Source organism: Xiphophorus hellerii, chromosome 23 (assembly GCF_003331165.1).
Source record: "Xiphophorus hellerii strain 12219 chromosome 23, Xiphophorus_hellerii-4.1, whole genome shotgun sequence".
NCBI lineage: Eukaryota > Metazoa > Chordata > Actinopteri > Cyprinodontiformes > Poeciliidae > Xiphophorus > Xiphophorus hellerii.
In genome coordinates this window covers 21408509-21436500 of record NC_045694.1, presented here as the reverse complement: position 1 = coordinate 21436500, position 27992 = coordinate 21408509, and positions in this window count along the sequence as shown.

Here is a 27992-nt window from a genome sequence, read left to right as displayed (position 1 = left end):
TGTTTATGTGTAGTTACCTTGGCTGAGGCTGTGAACTGTATCCATCCACCAGATCCACTGGGACTCGTCAGTCTGCTGCAGCTCTGTCAAGAAGGAAATAAACTTTTCTATGTTGCATCAGACTATCAGTTGTGCAACAGCATCAAATATGGCGTCGTGAAACGCGGCTCTTGATCAGGTGATTTGATACTTTGATGCGACCGACAGGCTTCAGCGAGGCAATTACTCAGATAAATAAAAAGTGGCTTGTTTGATTTATTCTGAAATTATTATTATATTAACAAGTTAAAATCAGCCACTGGTATTTTTATTTAAGCATAATCCACATTTTTATTATCAATAGAGTAAAGGTTCCATTTTTTCAGCTTTTGATATAAAGTGGGTGGTATTTTTGTTTTTGGATGATAAATGTTTATTAGTTAGGCCCAAGAACACGCAACTCAAAATTGAATTGCTAATGTACTGCCATGTGTCATCATTGGCAGACTAGACGGCATGCATTATAATTTTATGAATTTCTTACTTCATCAGATTTGAGATCTGACTTGGACTTGAAATGAAATACCTGTACATGAGAAAATAACTTCTCATTTGAAATCCCATTTTCTTAGACATATCAGATTTTTTTTTTTCTTAAATTAGATTTTTAATCACACTCATTCTCCTCAAGCTTTAAACTTTATACCAGAATACATACACGTCCTCATTTGCATAAACAATTGAACTTGCCAAGCCATCCTCCTACTTATCACCGAACCACTGAGCTGTGCGGTTGTATCTGAGTGCTGGTTGTAGATAACGTGAACTCATTCGGGGCCCCTCCGGCAGCTAGAACTAAGCTCAGATGAACCCTGTCAGCTCCATTACCTGCAGATTTGAAATGACCTAATGACCTTTGAATGTGCAGGGAAAAAAAAGGCCAAATGCAGCATTTCACCACAAACCCTCTAAAGAATGGCAAAGGTTGCCTTTAGACATGTGGGGTGGGGGGGAAAGCAGGTCAGCAGAGGTAATGCCGTTATAGATGAAACTATTAAGAGTCGAAGCATGCATTCGCTCAAATTATTTTCATCTCAAAACTTATTTTTCTAGGTCATTTCAAAATCAGTTTTATCAAGTCGGAGATGAAGCTAGATAGCAGGGAGCTCTCTCGAATCAATATGCTATAGGTCAGTCGAGAACCTTGTATCTTTACAATCGATACTTGCACATCAAAGAGGTATGCCACTGTACACGGTTAACAAGTGCAAAAAGGGTGAACCCTGGAGGATCAACCCAATAAGTAGGTCAAAAAAACACTCCAATTGGGTCAAATGATAATATGCTTTTGGAGAAGTTTCCTCTCAGAAATGCAGTGCATGCGTCTCTGTGCATGGACTTGTATGTGTTCATTTACATTTCTCCGTTTTAAAGCCCCGTTTTATCACTATTGATTGAAACAAAGCTCCAGCTGCACCTCTGCAAGGAAACCACGCGTGGTGAATAAAATCCTTTACTTAGCACCATTCAGCATTTCTTCACAGGAATCCATGTGTAAATTAATCTACTCAGCTAAGTAAGTGCTGTATTAGGAACCTGAATGTGTCTTTGCTAGCCATGCAAGTCAACATAATTGATGCAACAGCAGTAATTTCATTGCCCATAAAGAAGCACCTTGTTCTGCCTAATATAAGATGGCCATGAGGAGACAGCGAGTTCAGAAAATGTTGAATGTGATTTGACTCTTGGACACCCAAACAGCTGATCATCAGAGACTGATAGGGCGTAATCACAATGAAATCTTATCTGAGCGCTGCGTGTTGCAGATACCTTTGGCCTCCTCCGTTATCTGCAAACGGTGCATTTGTGCTCCTGCGCCTGGTGTCTGTGCACCCTGGGCAAGGAGATAATTTCACTCCCCTTTCAGGATTTGGAGGCACAAGTTTTAGTCCCGTGTAGGTGTACATGTTAACATTTGAACCCGGATTGTAACCGAGGGCTTTGAGGCCTGAGGGACAGAGCGAGATAAGGACGCTCTCGAATAAGCTGAGATACGCCGGCTCCCATTGAAGGCCTCTGCATCGATCAGCTCATTTCAAATACTGGATGTGAATAATAATCGAACAGTGCCTCAAAACATCACAGGCTTGTCCAAATGAATTAGACTATCAGCAAAATGTTAATTTATTTTTATTAAATTCAAAGGGTGAAAGTCATGTAGATTTATAAAACAAAAAGAGGTGTTTTTCAGGGTTTTTTTTAGGTTTCATGATTATGGCTTACCGCTAAGAAAAAAATCAAGTTTAAATTTCTCAGAAATTATTTGAAAAGACCAGCAAAAAACAAAAAAAAAAGTATGCAGACATTTTGTCTTCCTGGCTCACTGTGCAGTATATGAACCACATACTTACATTTTTCACATCTATGAATAACAATTTCAATGTTATTACACAAGGAATATAAAGGATTTTTAGAACTATGTCATTGTTTAAATGTTTTTTGTTCTCTGACTTTTTCCACATATAGTACTTCTTCAACATTGTCAAAGGTTAATTGCATTTTTGCTCAGGAAAGTATCAAGTTGTCATGGGATTTATAAAGCCCTCGCTACTTGTGGGTTTGTTTAACACTGACGGTGCTTGAAGGGCTGGATAGAACAGTTATAAACATATACATTTAAAAGGTTTTACCGGAATAATATTTGTTAAATCGGGCTGACAGAGTGTTCAGACACGTCATTCACACCAATCTGACCGCTGGTCACATTTGTGCATGCTGTGTTTATTCGCCCTGAGCACATTGTGAAAGTGTTCGTGTGTTTGTGCCCAGTCTATTCAACTCTGACTGAAATCAGGATCTGACAGAAATTCTGCTTGATTGCCTCGTTTGAATAGTCCGTCACTTTTCCTCGCCTGCATACATTCAACTTTCACCAGCATAAAAAAATAAATAAATAAATAAACGGAGACAGATGAATCACAATTGTGTGTGTTAGCACTTTTAAATGTTAAGTAATTTAAAAGTGCACCCAATGATGATGATCAAATTGTTGATTACTGCTTTGCTTGGTGGCATAAAACTTTTAAAATAACCAGTGACAAACACCGAAAAGATGCATGCCGAGCTTTTGGAAAGACGTTCAGATTAAACAAACATACTTTTATTTTACACTTGTGATCCATTATGCATAGCATTAACTGAACTGGAACCAACAAAGAAAATAGATCTTCATAGAATCCCTAGTAAGAGAATATTTGAGAATGCTGCATGTCTGTAATGCACCCTGTTGCTCTTAGAAATTTAAATTTGCTTCAGACTCCATGTGCAACAACAGCTTTTTTTCAGTTTTAATGTAAGAAAATAACATTTGATGAATAATGGAAGAAATAAAGAGCTTGTCATAAACATAAAAATATATATAAACAACTTGCATGATGAGGAAGCCAGCTGATCGAGTAAGGATGCATGGAATGTGGCATGTTTACAAAAACAAGCTAGAAGGCATGGTGACCAGTGGGAAACAGTGGGAATGCAACTGGATGATCCACCTGAGTCACTTCTGTCCAGATGAAGCAGCGGGTCTGCTGTTGCTCTGGTCTATGTCCAGTTCAACCCAAAGCAGTAAATTAAATATTGTAAAATATCTGCCCTCTCTGGCATATACCAAGGATGGTTACCATGGGAACTATTTTCTGACTTATTAACAGTTACTCAAGCCACCTTAAATGTCTTATATTGAATGTAGGCACAAGATTAAATATTGCAAGGTTGATAAAACTGGTTATATCAGTTTAAACCAAAATAGTATTTTAGGTTCTATATATTATCAGTGTTAATAGTTTTTAACAGTAATAATTTTTTACATATATTAAACTGTATTTATTTTATTAAAATCACAAATCAAAGCAACATGAAATCTTTTAATTATTCTGGTTTTCTAGTTTACCTCATTCTACTAAATTAGAGACATGTTATGCATATACTTTGATACAGCAATTAAAAAATATATAGACATTAAATAAATTATTTAATAAGTTCAAATTAAACATTTTACATTGTAATAAATTGAAAACCCACTTAGGTGATGTAAAACAGGATTATCCTGAAACTTTGACCTTCTCATTCCACCAGAACTTGATTAACTTTGAACCTTTAGCTGGCCCAGCAAAGGTTCTGAAAGCTCCTGAATGTTGACCTCATAATTGGAAACAAACTTTACCCATTTGTCCTGTAAGTTCAGATGAGCTTTGTTGTGAAACATTACTATGTATAATAAATAAACTGAGTTGAAATTAATTAAATTGAAGAGTTGTGGTTCTTTGAAAAATAAAAAGACTGGCACATGTATGTCTCCAGGACTTCATCAACATAATGTTTGAAATGACAGAGAGAAAATAAAAAAAACAATTTCTACAGAAAGAAAAACGGTGACCTGGCCATGTGTTTTCCCTGATCTTAATCTAAAAGAACATCTTCAGGGATTTTAAAGTTGTAGCTTCTAAGCTGAGGAAGACAGTCTGTCATCAAAACCATTCCCATGGGGGACGATGCTACTTCTCTGAGAGGCTGCAAAGTTTCCAGCTTCACTCCAAAGCAAATATTCTGTAGCTCAACTTTAAAACAAAGCAGTAACTGTTGCAAACTCTAAGCTAGGACAATGTTTTGTTTTAACAACATAGTAAATTTCAGCCACTGTTGAGATAGAGCTGATTTACATTGCAAAATTGTATATTTCTAGAAAAGTTCAGGATTGTAGCACATGACAATTATATTAATCTCCATAACAAAATTCAGAAATGCATTAAAAAGCTTGAAAGGCCAAAAAACCTCAAACCATTAAAAGGCAACTGGATATGCAGCTAAAAGTTGCTATAAACTGTCCTTACATTCAGGATGTCAAAATTGGTGATTAGCAAAATATCTTCCCAAGGCAAAAGAAATGAAATCGTCTGCGCAAATCTGAATCCCTAATGTGAGGATTTATATGATTTGTCCAGTGAGGGGAAGGAAGTCCAGAGAAATGTCACCTGGCAGCAGTAGCATGGAGACTAAACAAACCATACATTACATACATATCAATAGAAAGAACAATTGATTTTATTTATGTGTGATATATTGAGTATATAGAGGTTTTCTGGCTTTAAAATCTGATGATATTTATACTCTAAGCAGTACCAAGACCAAGTGCGAATAAAGATGTTTTTATTGCTGGAGGTATTTCACAATAAAAACAAATTTCACATTGATGACAGATTACTTCTCAGAGTAACACAGTGATTTATAACAAATGAGTTAATTTCACAATGTTTAATTTATTTGTTTTACAGAAGTAATTTATTAAGGAGAGATGGTGACAAAGGGTGAAACGTTCTGGGATTTAGTAGCATCACTGGCATCTTCTTCACAGAGACTTAATACAAATTTAATGACAATTCATCATAGTGAAGCAAAAAAAAAGGAATGTATAAAATATAAACACAGATACAATTGCATCTGAGCAACCAAAACCTATGGTGGAATAAAGAAATGTAGCATTGTTTCTTTATTTTTGGATTGTGACATTTTCTTGGTATCCATTTGCTCTTAGAAGTGTTTATGCTCACACAGTGCTGCTTTTAGCACACACACCTTCAAAATCGATCAATCACAACCCTCACACATTCGGAGCAGGCAGGAAGGATAGACTTTCAAAATGAAGGGTTTGAGCCTGATCCAGAGCAGATAAAAAAATCCAATAAATTGAGGCTTAGGATTTTCAGCAGCTATGTGTGCAGGTATGTATCATTATTGGGCCACTGACCACTGAAGGTTTGCTATATGCCAAAGTGTATCATGCTGAAATGTCAGCTAGCTGCTGTAGCTCCAGGACTTTTGCTTTTCAAGCCTCTGTGGCAGCTAAGCATTCCTTTGTCATGGTGCATCTATATATCCATGCAGCTACAGCAACACATGGCCAATAGCATGTGGCCCTTATGCCAGAAGAGATTTTATAATTAGGGTATCCAGACAAAAATGTGGATTCACTAGCACCTGACATATGGCTGGCAGTGTTACCTGTTAGAGAGTTGGAGAAGCTGTAATGGACTCCCATCGCTCCTGAAGCTGCCCTGCAGGCTGTCTTCTTGCTTTTTTTAGTCTTTCTCCCAGCTTGTTTTAGCTTGTTAAACCTTTGCAAAAAGTAGACGTTTTTGAGTGAAATACCAACGCCGTACAGCGTGGTAGCTTTTAAACTCATCTGCAATGACGAACAAGAACAATTCAGTTTGTTAATGTGTGGTGATGGCTGTGCAGGGTGGCATCTTGAAGCACCAAATTAGAAAAAAAAAAAAAGGTCTCAGGCGGAACAGACAGTGTAATAAGTGATTCCCTGACAGCCTGGGATGATCATTATCCAGCAATGTTTGATTGGCACTTTAAAATGTTTTGTGCAAGACAGAAATATAGGCATGACACTTTCCAATGCACCGTAACAATCTACTTCATGAGGACCTGAGAATAACCCTTCCTCCTCTGCAGGATTGTTAAGTTTGTTGAAACTCTCTGTCACTCCTAAAGGCTGCTGAGGGCTGAAGAATGTGTCATTTAAATTAATATATTTTTAGCCAAATGCACGCACACCTCTGTGGGTTATAAACTGTCTCTGGACACTAAGGTGAGCAGCCAGTGCCCACAGTGGCACTCAGGGGAACCAGTGATTCCTTAAACCTACCGAAAGATAACTGGAAATTAACATATTGAGTTAATTACCCTAATCAGTCAGCACTCATTTATCAACCGCATGTCTAAATTGCTTCCTGTCAAGGTAAATTGATTTTAATTGCACTTTGACCTTCTATGCAATTCTTTTATGTCCAAGTTCTTATTGCTTCACATGACCTAAGTACGACACGTCGGCATAGTGCAAACTAACGGTGTTATTAGGCTGATTTTCATAACAGATAAAGCCTAGCATTTATCTTGGGTTCCCCATATTAAAATGTTCAGTTTAGGATCTCCTCAAAGTTTTGAGTTAATTTGAGGAGATAATTAGTTTTTGACAAAGCGCTGTATGTACATGTGCAGCTCCCCACCTGCTCAGCAGTGACTCTCTGTCCCTGGGCGCTTCTCCTTTGCTCACTCATGTTCCAGGACATGGTCTGGAGAGAAAGGATAATTAGTTCAGGAAGAGTTTGCTGCTTTTGAGAAAGTACTTCTCTGCTTTAGACGATTTGTCCTTGAAACGTCAACAACCACAGCGCTGTGCAAAAGTCTTCAGTCATTGGCATCTTCACTCAAAGTGGCTCATTGTAAATAAAAGCTTCATCCTGACTGATTTAAAGAAAATAAATAAATACACCCACCTTTGGAACTTTACTGAATGCTGAGGTGTTGTGATCAATAAAAATAGTTTATCCTGAGCCTACTAGGTGAAATATTAGCACTAATACTTTTTTTTATTTTTTACTTTCAGTCGATTTAAAGAAACACTCCAATTTATGTTTGGCAAAGCTAGAAAAAACGTTTCTCTGTGTTAAAGCTGAAATGTAGCGCATCATAAGTTTTTATTGAAAGCTTTCAAAATAAAGTAGTTTTGTGTTTTTATTTTGTTGTTTTTTTAAGGACAGGGAGTTTGCTTGTAAAAATGAGATTTTGAAGTGTCATCAGAGGGCCAAGAAAGCAACGTCAGCAGCCACTTCCAATTTCTTCTGATGGATTTTATTGTTTAACATGTTTTTCTTCTGACGTCCATCTCGAGTAGACAAAATCTTACTGATTTTATGCAACACTGGCAATGCGCCTGCACTTCAACCATGAGAGAACAGGTCAAACCAAACAACAAAGTCTGAAGAAAGAAGTAGGAATAAGATTATCAATCTAATTTACAAACTCATCTACATAGTTAAACTATTTCATGCAGGGCAACTCAAAAGGTTACTTTAAAGAAGACAAACAATGCAATGCAAATATACTCCCATTCACTTGGTATTAGCCTGTGATGCAATCAGTGACGACATACATCCATTTAAACAGGAAGTGCTGGCCCGGCTCCTCCCAAACACCTGTTTGATCTGTAGCATTTATGAATAATGGTGAGTATAAAATAAACCGTCACATAATTTAACCAACATGTTCCTTATAGCAAAAGAAACATTCATATTTATCTAATTGCTTAGTGTTAGCTCTGAATATATGCACATTAACATATGCGTGGATGTAGACTACAACATAATGCAAAATGTATTCACAATGGAAAAAAAAGTTGAAAAAACAGACACTTATGATGGAACTAAATAATTTTAGATCCCGATAAAGATATAATTTTCTGATCTTTATCGGGATCTTAAATTATTTAGTTTTATCATAAGTGTCTTTGATAAATATGATGGATTTCTTAATCTGGTTCAATGTTTTTCTTTCCTTTTTTGCCTCTTTTTAAGTCAGTTTAAGATTAATCCTTTGGTTTGTTTATGTCTCTTATGACTGATGTATGAATTAATCTGGTATAAGGAAGTTCTCAATTTTCTGTTGACTTGTAAAAAGCATCTGTAGGCACTTTATTATGCAAAGCCAGTCACCAAAACACAGTTTTCCCAAACCTTTAATTCAGTCAATAAAAACTCCCTATGTAAAAATTTAGCTACAATAAATAGCGTTTTAAGGAAGATTTTCAAAGAGCCATTATCAAACTTACCACATGTAGATGAAAAGGATAATGTGTTTTTTAAGCACTGTGTCAGGTTGTTGCTGGATTTATTTCCTGTTTATTAAAAATATAATCAAATACTGCAGTGCACAGTTTTACAAAAATATGTTTAATATATTTAATATTTGTCTATACCTGATTTCTCTTTGGCTCTGTTGTTGCTCGATATCACCCCCACATATGTGTTTAAATTCATACTGCCCAACATGTTCAAGCATTGCGCAAAGGAGTAAAACGGCAAATAAACCCTTTTAGATCTGTAAACTTTGAGAAATTCTACACGGTCCAAAACTAGAGGTATAAAACTGATTCTAATGCCAAAATTTTATTAAAACGCCATTTCTTTTGCTTTTTTTATTATTATTATTCAAATTTGAATAAAAGCAGGCTTCTTAAGAGTTTCTCTGGCTAAAAGCACTTTGCACTTAAATGTTACAACTACTCAAAACCAGTCTGACTTTTTGGAAAAGTAGTACATGTATGATTGTTGGTTATCATCTTGTGTACTTGTGTATGTAACTATTATCCATAAAACCATTCATAATGTAAGTGAACAGGAAAACAACTCAATTAAACTCACAGAAAAAAAAGATATTTACTAGATGGACTCATCAGATGAGTTAAGAAAAATAGTTGAAGTGTAAAGCCACACAAAACCTTCAACATTGAAATAAAAAAATATGTACAAAGGTAAATATAGAAATGGGCTTTTTTTTAAATAAAAAAACACCATCATGTCATTTATTCACCAATGACGGACTGCCGCTATGAAATGCATGTTTTGTAACCATTTAAACACAAAGCCCCTTCAGGTCTTGCTTGACACATTATCTCTAGTTATGTGACACCAAAGTGACAAAGTCCCTTTGAAATTCAGGAACTTTAAAGAAGATATTTAGAATCAGATGATTTTTGCTTTTATTCAAGGACACGAGTAGAATGGAATCATCTGGTGAATGAGAGCGTTTTTTCTTTTGTACTCTTCTGACAGACACTTTTCGCTATCTTGTTCACCCTCTTGATTTTTAAAAGGAAATCAACTGGAGCCGTCTTTCACATGAGAACAAACCGTTGAGATAATCCGCCAATGAAAATGGCCTTATCTGCGTTTGTTATTCTCACGAAATCTTAATGAGTTGTGCATGGGGTTATCAGTGAAGTTCTGTAGGGCTTGGCAGATGAAAGAATTCTGGAGCTAAAAATGAAGAAAAATTATTTTACAGAGAGAACGAGACATTGGTTCAACTACAGCAGGCTTGGACTGCATAGACAGTTCTCTATAAAGGTTTTAATTTCTGGCAAAACTTAATCTACTTTTAAAATGTATGGATGGAAAACTGAATATCTGTGATATTGATCTTTCTTGTGGTGTCCAGAAAAAAAATGGATAAAAAACAATCCATTAAATGCAGCCATATAAATGTATGGACAATGCGAGGACTTCAAATTGTGCATTTTGGTACTTCATTGGAGGAATAATTTAAGGTATTAAATTATTCTTTAAAGGAATCTTTAAGGTTCCTTCTTGTCACCTCGTTAGGTGCAGTGTGCTGTTATTACAAAACACAAAAACTAGGTAAGCAAATTTAAGATTTTGTGGATTTTCTCTCATTTACAAATGGTCAAATTTTTAAACTACACTCAAATTCATATGTCAAAACTATCAAAATTGTATCAAAATTGTAATTGTATAATAAATGATTGGTTGTAATTCTGGCTGAACCGGTCCTCTGGGCAGAATTTGTTGCAGTTATTTAAATATATTGGGTTTATGTAACATATACCCAGCTTTTAAACATTTAAACTCCTTCAATAGTCCACATATTAAAAAACAAAGGTGTAAAAACAACAGAACACTACTTTGTTGTGTTTCTGAAACCTTTGTTTGTTTCACATTTGGCAGGAAACAGCATTCTGCAGAAATAGGCCACTATCATCAGGGAGTTCCTATGAAGAACTAAGCACAGAATTTCTCCATGAAAGGCAGGTGATAAAGCCGAATTGGCTAAATGGCGGCTTTTTCTGTTGACAAGGATCCTTTTTGTCAAGTGCAACACTCAGGTTTATTTAAAAGCCATGCTAATAAGAGTCTATCACTGCAACTATCCATTACCTCTAGTCAGTTACAAAGAGCTCATTGCACCATTGTTTGAATTTAAGTAAACAAGCTATCCTGGCAGAGAGATTCAGGTAAATGAGGTAAAAAAAATCCTCTTGCTAATCTGTTCTCCAAAAGGCATTTATTAAAAAGGTTGTCAGAGAACCTCTGAAAACTGCTTTCCCTTTCCAGATACACACTTCCACAAGCACAGAAATAAATGGCTGTGCGTGATCTCCTGTGCACAATCAGAGACTTTGACGTAGAACTGCTCAACTCCCACATCATTACAGTTATTTTCTGTGAGCACTTTGATTGCGTTAATTACAGTTAATTGGCTGCCTCGTTCAGTTGATCCATCATTACTGGTTATTTGTTTGTAACTATATTCAAAGTTCTTTCTGAAGTTACCATGCCACACTGAGGTTGTCGAATAAGAAAAAAATAAAATAAAACAGCAGAAAGTTTCTACATTGATCCGGCAGCAAAGAATCTATACCGCAATTCGCAAAAGTATAAATGTCTTTTGAACTTGTTTTTTGCAATTCGTTGCTTTACAGCTTCAGTGTATTTATTAGGGATTTTTTTGTAACAGTCCAGCACAAACAGCACAAAAACAAAACACAGTGACGTTTTGGATAGAGGTGCTCTGGTCAGATACGACTTAAAATGAACTTTTTGGCCTACATGCAGAAGATTAACATCATGCTGTGAAGAACTTTTTTTGTCAGCAGAGAGGAATAAGATGGTTAGATTGAGCTAATTACTAAGGCATGTTGATAGAAAAGTTGTTAGAGGCTTGAGATTGGGCATGGAGGTTCACCTTCCAGCAGGACAACCATCCAACCTGAGCTTCTGTTTGCCTGGCTCAGTTGAAAATATATACATGTTTTTGTATTGTCTTGTCAAAGTCCAGACTCAAATCTAATGATCTGTGAAAATTCCTCCTCAAACGGTGCCCACCCAGAAAATTTGGGCCTATTTTGGACAATGGCCAAAGAAATCAGACAATTAATATGCAAAATCTGTGGAGACCTGCGCCTGTAGCAGCAGTAAAAGGACAAATAAGCGAAGATGGACGTACAGGTAACATTATTTTTAAGATTTTAAGTTATAAAAAGTTAAAACATATTATTCTTCCATTTCACATTAAACACCACTTCGTGTTGGTTTATAACATTAAATCCCCAAAAGGCATTGACACTTGTAGTTATAATTTGATAAAAATCCCCCCAAAAATGTTCAAGGAGTAAAAATAATTTAACAAAACACTACATATAAGAATTACTGGATTATTGAATGAGAAATTTCCACATTAACCAGGCGGCATTATAAAGTAATGAAGAGTATTGCAATTGGCTATAAAAGAAAAATGTTGCTTTTTTTTTCTTGCCGTGCACCGACATTTTTTTTTCCCCCTTTTTGTGCAGAAACATTACGGTGAGCTCAGGAAGATTACTTGCTAAAATTTGCAAATACTCAGCCCGTACCGTTAGTAGAAAATGTGACTGATGATAAGCAGTGCAAATTCCCAAACACATTCTTCCTCTGAGGTATGTTAAAAGATAGCTGGATATATTAGCAAAGCGAAGCTCCAGGTGACACCAAGATAGAGTCCTTTACCCTGTTTCACTCATTCGGTTAGCTAACACTTCCCTGAGGCAGATCAGTTCAACCAACTATAAATCTGAGCCCCAGCTCACTGATTTCCACATGCTGGTCCAAATAGCAAACAGAAAAAAAGCAGAAAAAAAGTTAAGTTTGAGAACCATTCAACGACAAGTTGAGACATTCCATTATTACACATAGACTACAGGATTTATTCCTATTGAAACACTGAGCTTTTCTTTACATTAGAGGCTGTATTCAATGACGAGTTTTTTCCACTGCGAGTCCTTGGATGGTGTTCTCCTCAGAGTCGACCTGGGTAAGCCTCAGTCTTTTGAACACGGGCCATCTTCAGACGATTGGAAGACCTCTTCCACCGACGAAAGAGCAGACCGCCACCAACAAACACCTCCTCATTCTGGATGAATCATCTGTGCTCCTGCCTGCCTGACTCCCTCCATCAAACCTGGCCAGCACTCATAATAAATGATAGTGCGGGACAATGCCCTATTTTCACGACAGAGTCATCTGTCATGCCAGCCCAGACAAAGCCCCCAGAGTTTCATCATTTTCACACACTGCTTGCAGTGAAGTAACAAAAAAAGAAAAGAGAGGGAAAAAAAGCCCCAGCTTCATCTGTTCAGTAATGGCTGTGGGATGCCTTGAAAACACACTCGGTGTGTTTACTAAATCAGACACATTTTATCTCAAGGGCTCTACATGGATTTATGTGATCTGCTTTGGTGTTCAATCTTTCGTCTGATGCAACTGTCCATATCTTAGTTTTTCTTATTTATGGGTAAATCTGTTCCTTTTCCTGGTCGACATCTTATTTCATGGCTGTTACATTCAGTTTCATGCATTAGTCTGTTAATTAAACCCTCATTTAAATATTTTAGGGAGACGTTTGATGCTTAGTGTCAATTTGCGGGTTTATCGGGTCACCTCCTCTGATCTGCCACAGCAGAAGAGGCCCTGTGGTCTTGTAATTGTACACTAGAGACAACCTTGACATATACTTTCTCATCTCTGGCCATACTGTTATAGCAGTGGACACGGCTTCTTTTTCATAGGCATCCAAAATCAACAACAGGATGTGTCCGTGAACTAGTTTTAAATTTCAAAGCCTGTAAATAAACTTCTGTAGAGGAATAACATATCACTGTTGTGAAGGTTAATGTGCCTTTGCAATAAATTTGGAAACTTATCAATCAAGAGTTGTTTGATTAGTTTAAGGTATTAGGTATTTTAACAATGCTTTTTTCTTATTTAGCGCATGCATGCAAATTACAAATTGACAGAAAAAATACAAAAACAAAATTATTGTCAACATAAAACTGATTCCTACAAAAAGGGCAATTAGATTAAAAAAATATAAAATTAATGATTGCTTAAAATATTCATCCCTTTCAAGTCAGTAACTAGATGCACCTTTGGCTGCAATCAGTCTGTGTGCATAAGTCTCTGTCAGGTTTGCACACCTCCGGATTGGCTCTGATCAGCAACTTTCAAGTCCCGATGCAAATTTTATTTGGGATTGAGGTCTGACCTTTGACTAGGCCGCTGGTTCTTCATTAATGAGGTGCATGTAAATTTGATCAACTCACTCAAAAATCTAATAATTTATAACTATTTTGTGTGAAACTTTGTTTCAGTAAATGTTTTACTCCAATTAACAATATTTATCAGAAGGACGTTTTTCAGGGGTCATATCTGTCACATTTCATAATATTCAGTTTAAAATATTTTGAAAATGATAGAATAGAAAGAACTTTTATTGTCCCGCAAGGGGGGAAATTCAGGTGTAACATCATAACCAGGTGGAAAGGTTCAGACACAAAAAATATTCTTATGTACAATTAAATAAAAAATAATTTAATAATTACAATCTAATTCTTTATGAAATTGCACAATTATTATCGTAATTAAAAAAAAAAGGCCAAATGTCAAAAATACTACGTACTTGTAAAGCACATGGTATAAAGTAGTTTACCTACTAAAATGAAAATAGGAAGAAGTTAAACAATAAATATTAAAACAATCCTTTACATTTTAAAACTCTTAAAAAGGTTCATTTAAAGTATTTCATTGCTATATATTTATACGAGGGAAAATGTTTATTTAATTTCTAGATGACCAATAATGTTACATTTGCTAGCCTGATGCGTTATTAAAACTTAAGAATACAAGTAGGAGAAAAATGACAAGAAATGGCTTCTAGTGCTCTCCAAGCAACATCACACACACAAACAGTGACATCATCCTCCAGTGCAACAAGACGACGCTGATTTTACCCAACATTCAATAAGACACTCCATTTTTCACATTAAAAATACTACAGACTGCTCTGCAATCAATAGATGGTTCTCATCTGCTTCAGTTCATGTCACCTAAAGTCAGAAGTTCTAATAAATTTCCAATCTACCAAATCTGAAAGAGTATTGACGGCACAAAAATGTCAGCTTGAGATAAAACGTATGCACTTTTCGGCTTCAAAGCTCCAGGGCAATAAAATCCAACAGCTGCTCAGAAGCCAGCGACATATTCCAATAAAAAGTTATCTTCAACTGACAGGATAGCCTTAAACACCAGTTTTAACCTTTTATTATCTGTGTCTTGTTTTCCGTTGTGCTTTGACAATATGACTGGACAGGCCGGTGGTTGAAGATATCGGATGTCTCTTGTCGCTGTTTTTTTTTTTTTTTCTTGAAGTTGAAAAAAAATTACAAAGGAGGTAGAGCCTGAAGAGTTGGTGCGACATAAGCATAATGCATTTCATAGTCCGCTTCACAGAATGCGTCCACAGACAACAGGAAGCCATTTATTTTCAATATGATATTTTGCCAGAGTGACATTTGATCCGAGACAGATGATCCAAGAGCACACAAAAACATTTACATACCTGATCTTTGAAAGTCGCACCTCAAAACATGAATAATCACCGCAGCGTAGAAATGACAAGACATGTAGCTGCACTCTTTAGGGGATTTCTGACAAAAGCCTATCTCCCTTTCAGCCGTTTCTCCTATGTTTCAACCTCTACTCCAGGTGATAGATTAAATTTACATGGCAGAGGAAGTGTTGTGAATGCTATGAGTTGGGCACCTGGGCACTGGCAGGCAAAGACAGAGTACTTTGTGAAACAAATGTAACAGCACTATCTATCTGGGTTATTAGAGTCCCCCCACAGGTTCCTTTTCAACAGAATACTGGCCATTATATAGGCCACAGAGAAACAATGCAAGAAAAGGGTCTGGCTGTGGCAACACAGCAGAGGAATTAGCTAAGGAGCACTGAATCCTCGGCATCCTTCCATGAAGCCCAGCCCTGAGTAGATAGGATAATGAGCAAATGTGCAAAGAGTCAGGAGAGCTTGTTGCTGAAGAGAATCTGAAGTGATAAATCAGTGCGTGTGTGCTTTTTATTCAACATAAACCTGACAAACAGGTTGGAGGTATGCAGCCTTTTTACTAGTTAGATAACACAAACTTTGAATGGAATTTTTTTTCTTTGAGGGAAACAGAAGCTCCTTTATAGTCAGGATACACAGGCAGGTGATTTTTTTTTTGTTTTTTCGGAGAGCTGCAGAATTGTAAAGTGCTATTGATGACAAAAACAAAACAAAAAATGTTGGCACTATTTGAAAAGAAACAGCAGGGAAAACAGGAAGCACAGTATAAATTGAATGAACGTGTGCTTGTACCGATGTTTGCATGATGTCGCAGACTGAGACGGGAGATGAAAGTGAGTAATTGATCATGTTGCCGCTGTCCTCGCTCTTTGCCGAATGTTCGAAAGGATTAGTCTTAGGGTGGATGGATTAAAGCAAGGTGAGAAGGAGAGGAGAGAAGAAAGAGAAGAACATTTGCTCGCTAATCCCCGGTTGGTTTGGTGGTGCAGAATAACAGGACTTAATGTCAGAGCGATTGTCTAAATGTTCCCATCCTGGTTGGCGACGCCCCCAATGCTCTTACTTCTCTGCAGCTCCTAAATCTTAACTTCTGACTATTGAATTAGCAGGTTAAAAATCTCATGAAGTACCATCCTTCCCCCCACCCCATTTTCTGCACTTGCACATTTGCACAACTTCTTTTAATCAGATGGATTTTGTGGTTGATATAAAAAGTCTCCACGGTGACTCTGGCAGTCCTAACTCATTTGCAATGCAATTATGCCCAAGCAGGTAATGAGTTTAGAACAAATGTGTGGCTTTATTCAAACACTTTCGCTGCAGCAACGGTGCAATCTCACATATGATTAGTATGCTTTTAGGCAACTTCCTATGTGAATTCTTATAAATTCAGACTTTCCCTATGGTGCCTCATGTCCCAAATAAAATCCAGTGCAGCAAATTGCCTTAAGCAACCAACTGTGTGCCATTTAATTTCAATATTAAAACATGGTTGTGGGACTATCATGCTTTGGGAGTGCCTACTTTCAGCAGTAACAGGTAAGATGGTCAAAGTTGAAGCAAAGAAGAATGGAGTTCATCTGCCAAAATTTTATTCCTTTACACCAGGGCAACATCACCAAACATACAGTCAGAGCTAATTGGAAGGTTTAGACCAAACCCAACTTATTTTAAACATTATCAGGGAAACCAGTCAGAAATAATAGGAAGATGAAAGGAGTTTGCTACAGGCCAGCCCTGGACAATTGTGGGTTGTGGTTTGGAGATTCTTCTTCCGTCAGGACAACAACACTAAACACACATCCAGAGCTAAATACTCTGCAAGCATGTGAGCATGTTTTATTTATGCCAAAGCATATACATCTGCCCAAATGTCCTATTCAAAATAAAGATATTTAATTAAATGAAGACAAAATATTCTAAAGTGAGCTATTTTGCAATAAAAATATGTCAGGATATGTCAAGCTGTTGACATTTCCCAAAAGTCCTAAACCTGTAAGATGTTGTGCTATAATATTTTGATTAATTATAAATTTCCCCTCATTTCTCAATTATGCACTACATTTTGTTGGTTTATGACTCCTCCTCCCTCACCACACACTCGCCCAAAAAACACATTGAAATTTACTCTTGTAATGTGGGATTTTATCACTACCACCAACATTTGCAATGCAATGTGTTCATTTTAATACACATAGGCCTGTCATAAATAATCAATAAATCAATTAATCGCATGATAAATTAAAACAAACTCAATAATTTCCATTGGCATGAGTTATCATTTATCTCTTTCTAGCAAAAACTGCATGATAAACATGTTCAGTTTGGTGCTTTAGTCTCAACTAGCTCTTTTTTGAAGGACAATTTAGTTTACAAAGAATTAAAAATTAATTTTATTTGTTGTTTTGTTTATTTATTTTGTATATTTAAAATGTCTTCCAGTTCCAGTGTTAAATGTTCATTAGAATTGAAAGTTTACTGATCTCTTAGAATGTGCTCCTCCATTATTAATTTGCCATTGCATTATATTACTTAAAAATGGTCTCAAAACAACAATATTATTGTTTATCGCAATAACTTCTGGAACAATTTATCGTCCAGCAAAATTGGTTTCTGTGACATGCCTAAATACACATCGCCTTTGAAATAAAACTTTTTTTTGCATTGCAATGTGTAGAGTTTGTATACTTAACACTGCAGGCAGTGGCAGGAATGCTTGTGTACCTCTGCACCAACAAGTCTGCAAAGCTCTGCTTCAACAGGGAGGTCATTAAGGGAGCATTTAATTAAGGCCGGGAATAAGGTCAGTGTTGGAAGGACAAACATATTCTAATAAAGTGCGGAAGTTGGTTGCTCGAGGATCCCACTCCGCTCTCATAGATCAGGCCGGGCATTGACGACCGCAGCTCAATTTGTATCCCCGCTATTTCTATGCAGATTAAAAGCTCATCCATCAATTTAACCTCACTCTCATTTTGATTACATGTGGCTCCTCTCTTCTTTTCTCGTCTCTTCTCCCTCTGGTGGTCTCTCTGGCCTTTATAGTTTCATCGGAACAAACGTGCAGGCATATTCTTAATTAAATCAATCTGCCGGGGCCAGCAGGTGAATCCGCTCACCTTTGCCGTAACTCACTCGGATCAACACATTCACGCTGACCTTGACCGTGCTAATCTGTCGCTCCTGCACCTTTTGGACCAACACACAGACGTGGCGCAAGGAGAAACACTGAGGAGTCGGAGCGTTACAGAGGACTGGGTTTACTTGAGCTGAAAGATGTTTTCACAAATGGTGCTTTATCATTTTATTGCTCACTTTTGCTCATGTCATGAAACAGTCTTGTGATTTATTTCTCTCTGATGAGCCTGTTTTAAAAGTCATCTAGTAGTGATGATGAGCGGCGAGGGAGGGGTTTCTCTCTTAATGGAGGAAAAAGTGTTTAACTGAAGGGTTGTATGGGAATCTATCAGAACAATTTTAAGTTGTTGTTATCCAATAATGACACAGCTAAATATGAAAGATTGCTTGTTAGTTAAAATAGAGTCTGAATTTCAAAGCAACACCCATTTTATGTACGATTAAGACAAAAAGTATTTGTATTTCTAACATACTAAGGTTAAAGTAATATTTTAATTTTACCAGCAGGCTGTTTTTGATTGGAATTAATAATCACGTTTTGGATCAAAGACCTGGAGTTCATCACCAGAGGAAACACGGTCAAAAATCATAATGTAAGAAAATAAATAAATAAACTTTTTGTTTTTTTGCAAAATCTTTTGAGGCAAATCTCTCAATTCATGTCAGAAAACAACTTGGAACTTGGATTGGAAGATTTAAATCTAAATCTTCTAGACATATGATTATTTTTGGACAGAACTGAATATAACAGCCACATAGCTGAAGTGGACATTTATTACTGTTGCCACCAAATTCAACTCATCTTCCATGTCATCATCCAAGCCATCTGTAATTGTAGGTGTAGAAATATTTGTAACCCACCCACAAGCCTTTATCAATCTCATGTACTGACTGAAAAAAAAAAAAACTAATATCAAAATTAAAGGCTGTTTTGGCATTATTTAAACATTACACATCCTTGCATTGCGCAAAACATTAAGCTTATTTCAACAATAGCTAAACACTTAGTGAAAAATCAAAACAGAAATCTTGCCTAAGCTGCCACCATCCTTGTTAAATGAACAAAAACAGCAGCCACACAAACACCTGCAGTCTAATAACAGCAACAAATATCACTACCTCATGTCCTATTTTCTCAAATTTGGTTCACTTTTTGATGTTTTCTTTTCCTTTAGCTGGGGCTAGTGATCTGCTGGTCAGATCTTCTCTTTAATGTGAACAAAACAAAGGAGTAAATTCAAATCGCATCTAACGATCATGCAAGCAGTGTTGGCAAATCAGCCAGCCATCTGGATGGTCTTTGCAGGCGTCCAGGAGAGATTTTGTGGTTTATTAAAAGTATGCAGTTTGTTATAAGCGACTGAGTGTGAGAGCACTTACTATTTAGTGCATGCAGAAAGTTTCTGCTGCTGCTGCTGAGCTGCTGGTAGTGCTCCTTTTGTATAGCGATGCTGAAAATGATGGCGGACATGCAGAAACATTCGTATGTGCTGATGAATGTTCTTAAGTAGAACTGAATGTACATATTTTAGACCTCACTTGGAACATTTTTACTTTTTAGTTGAATGAACCTTACTGAGAGTAAAAGCCGTGACTTTAAAAGCCATTTTGCAAAACAGGACCTTGTTGTTTACTGCGAACAGCTCAGTCAGATTTATTTATGATAAAATTAACACATTAGCTTCTTTAGCTGGACTCGATGACAAAGCTGAATAAATTGGCAATATTTAAATAAAGCAAATACATTTCACTACTTGTGCTCTTTACAAAATTAGTTTATAAAATAAAATTGTATTATATATTTTTTGCTGGAGCTAAAAATGATCCCTTTGCCTCTATTTATTTACGTCTACATGAAAGTTCAAGATAGTAATTTGTTTGCCCCAAAACCAATAAAAAATGAAGCAAAAAAATCCCAAAATGAATTTTATATTTAACATCTAAATAACATCTGAGGTGACAGGTTGAAAAACGTTTTGAGCTGGCTAATTTCACAAGAGTCTTGGTCACATCATCTTGCGACTGATCTGTCTTGGTGTGCGTCTTCATTGCTTCTAGACGTTTTGTCCGTCTGCTTTTACTTCTTCCTTCCTCAGTCCATCTGTTAGTGATGCTGCTCATCCAGCCTCTCTTGTGTTCCCGCAGCTCCATGGATCTATGTTTGGATCTATGCTTCTGTTTTTGGATTCTTAAATCTGTCATGCATCTGACTCACTTTTTGCTTTATATGACAAGAGAATATTTAGGGATTGTGATTCAATTGTCTCCCTGAGTAGCAAGAATATGGGAAAGAGCTAAATTCTGAGAAAGCTTGACATACATTTCATCTTAGAGATTTAGGTATTCGCTGTGCCCCGGTGTTAATGTTCCAAGAACAAATTTAATTTATTTGTACATTTCTTTAGTGTCATTCTCTACTTGGAGTTGATACATATTCAGAAAGTATGCCTGAATGTAATCGAAAATATTTTTATACCATACCTGCAAACAAAGTGAGGAATATATCATATTCTCCTATTACGATAAGACAAGTAAATGTCACAGCAGATCTCCCATGAAATTAACAAGTAAAATATATCTTTCCTCTGCTGAAACCGACAGAAATATGTGGTTGACTGCAGTGCAATTGCTTTTTTGTGCCATGGCAACTTTAAGTGGAAGTTTAACGTCATCCTTGGATAACAAACAGGACTGCACACAGAGTTCATGCTGTGAGTTAAAGTAAGTCATGTAATATTTCTTAGAGCTCTGCCTTCATGGAGAGTGTCATAGCAGGATAGATCCACTGCTTAGTGAGCTTCTTGACCATTCTAGCTATAAATAAAGAAATCTCTTTGAAGACAATACAACATCTACAGTGTGAAGCATTTTAAAACGGGTCTAAAACATTCTTTTAAACAAATGTACATGTATTATATGGAATCATCACACAAAGAGTGTAATTTGATGATTATGGGTTACATATAAGGAAGGTCCTGCAATTTTTGTATATTTAAATCAAACATTTTAACTTTACACTTTTAATTTTGTGCATACATATAATAAATGCATCTAGTTCTGAAGGGCAATGCTATCATACCTGCTTTTAACTTTTTATTTATCGATTTGGGTCTTTGGTCTATTTACTTCGGCTGCCTCAGCTCCCAGCCAAACACTTGGAAAATAGCAGAACTGCAGCTCGGGGAGAACAAGTGTCAGGTAGCCAAAATCAATAAGAGTGACAAGTGAATGTGTGATTCAACGAGACACCTGTCGATCCACAAACACAAACATGCCTCAAAAAGTCTCTTCATATCCCTTGGCCTTGATTTCTTTTTTGAAGAGAGAGATTGTATTGGAAAAGCAACTTCCTCTCTTAGAGAGTTAGAGAAATGGTTTGTCATTAGTCCTTTAGCTCACCTTTAGTTCGCATGGTTCAAGAGGAAGTTGAACTCACACAAAATTCAAAACCCAAATCCACCATTGTGACCCTTGGATGGTTGGCTTTTGGTTTCCATTCATTTTTCTTCCCTTGACGTCTCATTCTGTTCATTTCTTTGTGGTCATTATTGTTGGAAGGGTGTTGCCACATTAGCTCATTCTTTGTGTTTTGTTTCTTAGTTTATTTTTGTGCCGTGTTCTTCGTGGATACGGATTTATTTCTCATAGTTCAGGGTTTATCGTTTTCCCTTGGTTTGTAGTTTCTTTTCTTGCTAGCAAGGCGTATCTAATAAAATGCTCAGCAGGTGTAACTATCGACGTTACACCACGCACGTCGCAATAAAAAAACAAAAGCAAAATCATGTTGAATCATAATAATTTTTGCAATTCAGCTTATGATAAATATCTATGCAGTAAGCTTTGGGACTTTGTCTCCTGATTGATTGAAACGGGTGGCCACATAGTGCTGAACTTCTTGCACACAGTCTCTGATATATTACTAAAGGTCACAGACTACATATTCCATAATAAATTATGACATAAGGAGGTTTTGCGTGAGAGGTTCCAGAGTGAGGATAAAATGTCAAGAAACTTGAACAGTAATCCTGACATTAATGAAGTTTAACAATTCAGGTAATACATTTGATCAGTTAATGCTTTAAAGAGCTTTAAGTGTTTTCTAGGACTATAGTGCCGTTTTATAGCACAATCAAGTAACGATGTTACCTTCATATTTGACATGTAGAGCATTCTTATAAAAACTGACTTAAAGGAAATTTGACTTTGCAATTTGACGCCTTAAAATCGGCCTCTGTCTCTTTAAGAAGACTTTCTGACACTCTACCTTCAGCATTTCACCACAAGGGTTTTCCTCTATGCCATTTACAACAGTTTTTACGGTCTTTGGACTGAGAAGTAGTTCCTATGATGAGTTCAGGAGACTCTCAGTTACACCATGTTTTTGCTAATTGCTGCTGCCGCTAGTCCGGTGGAGCTGAGTGGGGAAAACGGGAGGGGAAGATGAGCTCTGTGAGGCGGAAACTCATCTAGATACTGCACCTCTAAGGTGGAGCTTTGGGTAAATAGGCGGTACTTCGTATAAGCAAGTGTTTAGGTGGTCCTGAATGGATGATTCAAGGATTTCTCAAAAATGCATGAAAGAATCAAAGTAACACTTTATGTCAGGTTATAAAAACATTATAACCTGACATAAAGCTCAAAAAAGTCAATTTTACATCATGTCCCCCTTAGTACACATTGATAAAAACTTTGAAAGCCCGGTTTGTTTAACGTGATCAGATGTTGTTTTCGCTGGTTGGGTTCAGGTCTTTCCATCAAGGTAACTTTAATTGTGTTCCTAGTGAAAAAATGCACTGCAATTTTGTTGTATTTGTCTGTTGTTTGCCATGTTTATAAGACTGAACAATCATATTCTCTCACTCCCTATAAATATCATGTGAATGTGTTAAGGATTAAGCGTACTTGCACATAAATTGCTTGTCACACAAACACTTTGTGAGTCGGGTTGTCTGCTATAGCCTCCACAGATTTGAACAGATATCTTATGGAGAAATTTCATTATATTTCACCTAGGTGTTGCACTTTTCATTTATCTGATATGTGGTTTTATGCACCTCACATTTTTTACACTGCAGCATCAACCGATCGAGCTCTTGGCGAGCTGAAATTTAATGTTATCATTGCATATAGAGTAACAACTCACAGATTGGCAATTTGATGTGGGCCGGGGATGTTATGGGGACCATTTTCAATGTTGTTCACTGGGTAGACACAACTTTCCTCTTGGATATCAGAAAAAAAAAAAAATCTATCTCCTTATTTGTGCTCTTGTAATTGACTCATGTATACTAACTTTTTTAAACCTGGTGAGTAAAATGTTTTAAATCTACAGCATCCAATTTTAGGTTAAGCAGGATGTTGGAGCAGGGAGTCAGATGAGTGACCGAGCAGAGGCCTGGACACAGACACGCCATTACAGCTAACATGCACCTGCCACTGCTGCCTGTTAAAAAAAGACATCTGGAAAGCCACAGACAGCTTTGATAGCGGTGAATATGACAGTTCATTCTCTCCCGCCTTCCTTTGCCTCAATCCCTGCAGCTCAGTCAGACTCTCTAATTCTATCTCTGTCTCTTTTAACATGCTCCTCCCTCAGTTTGTTGATCCCGATATCTTCTCTTTCCTCTCTTCACCCACGCTATGTCTTCTCCCTGTGATGGCTCTTCCTGACACCTCTGTGCAGTTAGCCAAATGTCACAGAACAGATCCTGAAATACCAACTGGGCAGTCGATATAGGAAAGAAATGACTGGGAGGGGGAAAGCGATTTTTGTCTTGTCCATCCAAAGGTGCAGTGGACTATCTGAAACATGGTTTATTGAAGCCAGTAAGCCGGTGTTGGAAGAGAGCAAAAAGGGTTATTTTAAATATATTCTGCCTACTTGCTTTTGACAATTTAAGCAGTAAAAAGTTTGGATTTTTGAATGTGGAACCTAAAAATGACTAAAATCTCAAACTTTATGTGGAGGACACACACTTTAATAAATGTACAGTTGAGACCAAAAGTTTATGTTCACTGAATGAAAAGGCACAATTTTCTTCTCACTGTCTGAAGTTAAATCAGATAAAACTTCTCTTGCTTTGGGTCAGTTACATTTGCCAAAATTATTTCTACTTGCTAAAGGTCCCAATTATGAGAGAAAGAATGTGACAGAGATTTATTTAATAGTGTCTTCAAAATCAAATATTTACATAAATTTCCTCAGTATTTGGTAGCATTGTCTATGACTTGTGCCAAAAGTTTTAGGTTTTCTTTGACAAGCTTCTCACAATAGTTATGTGCTATGTAAATATAAATAATAATGCTGTTAAGTAAAGAAACGGTTGATCCATCAGTTGCATATTATTCAGTTATGCTGAATAAATCCCCTTTAATTTGGCATTTACATTTACATTTACATGTACTTATCATGGCCAACAATGTGATATTTTAGATATGGCTTCTTTTTTCTTTTTTTCTTTATTTGTTCCTCAACCTTAGTGATTTCTAAGAATAACATTTGGGGGGGCATGTTTGAATTTTACTGTGAACTTTCTCTACTTCACACAGCGTCAAAGATATAAAAACAGCTGCAAATATTTGCATACACCCCAACAATGTCTTTTTTTTTTTTTTTAAATGGCACCTTTGCCAGTTATGGAGACATTATACATTTTAAAGCCAACAAATCTCAAGTTCTTGGCAAACGTTAGGCTGTATACTGAATCACTTCTATTTGCAGGAAGTTTATTTATTTAGTTTGGATTTTTTCTTTGCAGACTACATTTAAGTATAATATAAATATGCTTCTGGGTTGTGATCAGGACTTTGGGAAGTTCATCAAATGAAAATGCTTGCTCTGTCGTTACAAAACTGACATTGATTTGCATTGATTTGAGGATATTACCTTGTTAATACTCTAAGCTGGTTTTAGTCATGTTAAAATTATCAATGGCTCATTTAAAAACATCCACATTTCAACTGCGAAACGAGAAATGATGTGAACTTGAGGGGGATTGGAGAATGATTGCAACATAGTTAGTAACTAGTTAATATGGGGAATTTACATGGATATACTAATACGGGAGCAAGCTGGGACTGAGGGGTAAAATATGGTATTTTCCCAGTTCGAATGGGAGACTTGACTGGTATGCTTTAGTAATCCATCTAGGTGCTACAAGTAAAACAGAAACATAAGCCAAGAAAGCATAGTCAAGTATGAAATATGGAATATCTGTGGATTTGACAAGTGAAGGAAATAGTGATACATGAGTGCAAATTGGGTAATTGCAAATTAAGATCAGGTGGCATGTTTGAAATTTTCCCTTAGTTACTCAAACATTCAGTACCTATATAGTACTGTGTACAAGTTAATTTCAAATGAACTTGTACACAGTACTTCCTTTAGGGGAAAAAAGCCCATTTAAGTACAGGTATAGTACAGTACATACTGCCATAATAATCTTGCAAATTGATGAGCAGCTTAGAAGAAACAAAATGAAAGTAAACATAGAGACCATGACAGATGTTTAGTTTTAGTCGAAGTACATCACATGCCAAATGGAAATATTCTACGGGATGAATCTGGCCTTTGGGGACATATTTTGCCAATTTGTCTGCTGTGCAGTGCATAATGACACATTAGCTAGACCCATTTCTGTCTGGACAAGCCATGTGTTGCCTTGTTAAAATGTTGCCTTGTTAAAGAGCAGCACCACTATGTGACCCCAGTGTCTTTAGGATAAGAAATATAGAGATTTTACCATGTGTTAAAAAAAAAAAATTAATTTTTTTAAAAATTCATGTAATTTTGACATTTTGACTGTGATTGGCTGTCTTTTATCAGTACGTAATATCGGTCCTAAATCTGTCGCAATAACTAAAAGACACTTTTCATTGCATAAAACTTTTATGTGGCAGAAATGGTCTTTTTGCAGGATATGCAGGAATCTTAGAGGACAATTTGGGCTTATGGTGGAGTGAAGTGAGGCAATAATGTGTGTTTTTCTTTATGCTTTCAGTGTGTTAATTTGATCACAGTTGGCTAGGGTCAAGAATAGATATTTCTTTCATTTCATGAAAAGAATAAGCATGTTATCTGCCTGTAACCAATCTTAATGAGCAATTCCTATTTAAGCCGTAGTGTATGTTTAGGCCAATAATTTGAAAAAAAAAAAAGGCAACGAAGAGCCTCATTTGCATTGCATGGCATTTATACTTATCTAAATGTGGCTCAGATAATATCTTTTATTTACACTTATGTCAGACAGATAATTGGTTTTCTTTACAAATAAAGATATAATGAAGTAGTAGTAAGGCTACTGGTGCAACAAGTAACTTATTCCAGTTAATGCTGCCCCAGTTCAGTAAAACATTGCTTGCTATATATTTCTGTCTTGACGGTGCACTTTAAGTGAAATAAATCAACAAATTGCCTGACAACAAGACGGGTACAAATCAATACAGAGAAAACAAAATCGTTAAGAATAATCAGATCATTTATTAGAGTTCTTATGCCACCTATTAAGCAGCCCTGATTTTTTTTCCCCACCCTGTCTCCATTTGAGGATCCAATTTGTTCTGACCTTTAATGACACAGCATGTAACTGCTGGCTCAGGAGCCAGACATTAATAGACAGGAAGAAGAAAAACTATTACCAGCCAGCCCTGCAGAGGTGTTGATAGAAGGCAAATGAAAATCTCTCTGTCTGCATCTTCACCTTGTCTTTTACCAACCCTCCACACATTCCAGATTACCTTTATCCAGGATGCCATTGCTGTCACTTTGTTGAGTAAACAGTTGACATGTGAGGGGTTTTTTTTCTTTTAGAAAATTTTAAAAAAAGAAACAGTGTGTTCCTTACATAAGCTGCCTTGCATTAAAAACACATTGTGATCCCATCATAATATGCTAGGAATATAAAACATACAACACCAAAAGATGTAATACCTTTAAGCTAAACATTGAATCTGATGAGAGCCGTTCTGGTTGTAAAAAAATAAACACACTGCTTTAAACGCACGTTGAGGTGGAGGGTTACTTGCCCGACCCCTGTCAGAGGCTTCCTCTCCTGCAGGATCCGCTACATGCTAATTACGGCCAGCCTGTTTGTCGTGGTTCACCTCCTTCTCTTGTTTACTAATGAATAGCATGTGTGTTGCTGCCGGAGCCTTTATCGAAGCGGATTAGGTGACCTCTCTTTTCTTCTACTGGCATACACGGTGACAGGCCCAAATGCTCATCCCTTCAAGCTATCAGCCAGTCGCACCTTCAAAGGGCATCTTATTTCCCACCCTGTGGGTTTTCGCTCCTTAATCTCGAACACACGGCGATTCTTTTTACCTGCTGAGTTGCGTCCGTGATCACTGGGAGTCTGTCCGTCTGATCAGGGAGGCGAGCGGTGGCCAAAAAGGATCAAAGCTCTTTTAAAGTGCACCTTGGTGAGATACCTGAGGGTAGCGCATGACCTCCAGGGTCCTCCAATCCATGCACAGTTGTTTTGTTCTGCTAATTAAGAAGCAGTGTTCTGGCTGATTGCTTTCCAGTGTGTAATTACTAAACCGTCTGCTGAGAGTGCTTTCAATGTGAGCGCCAG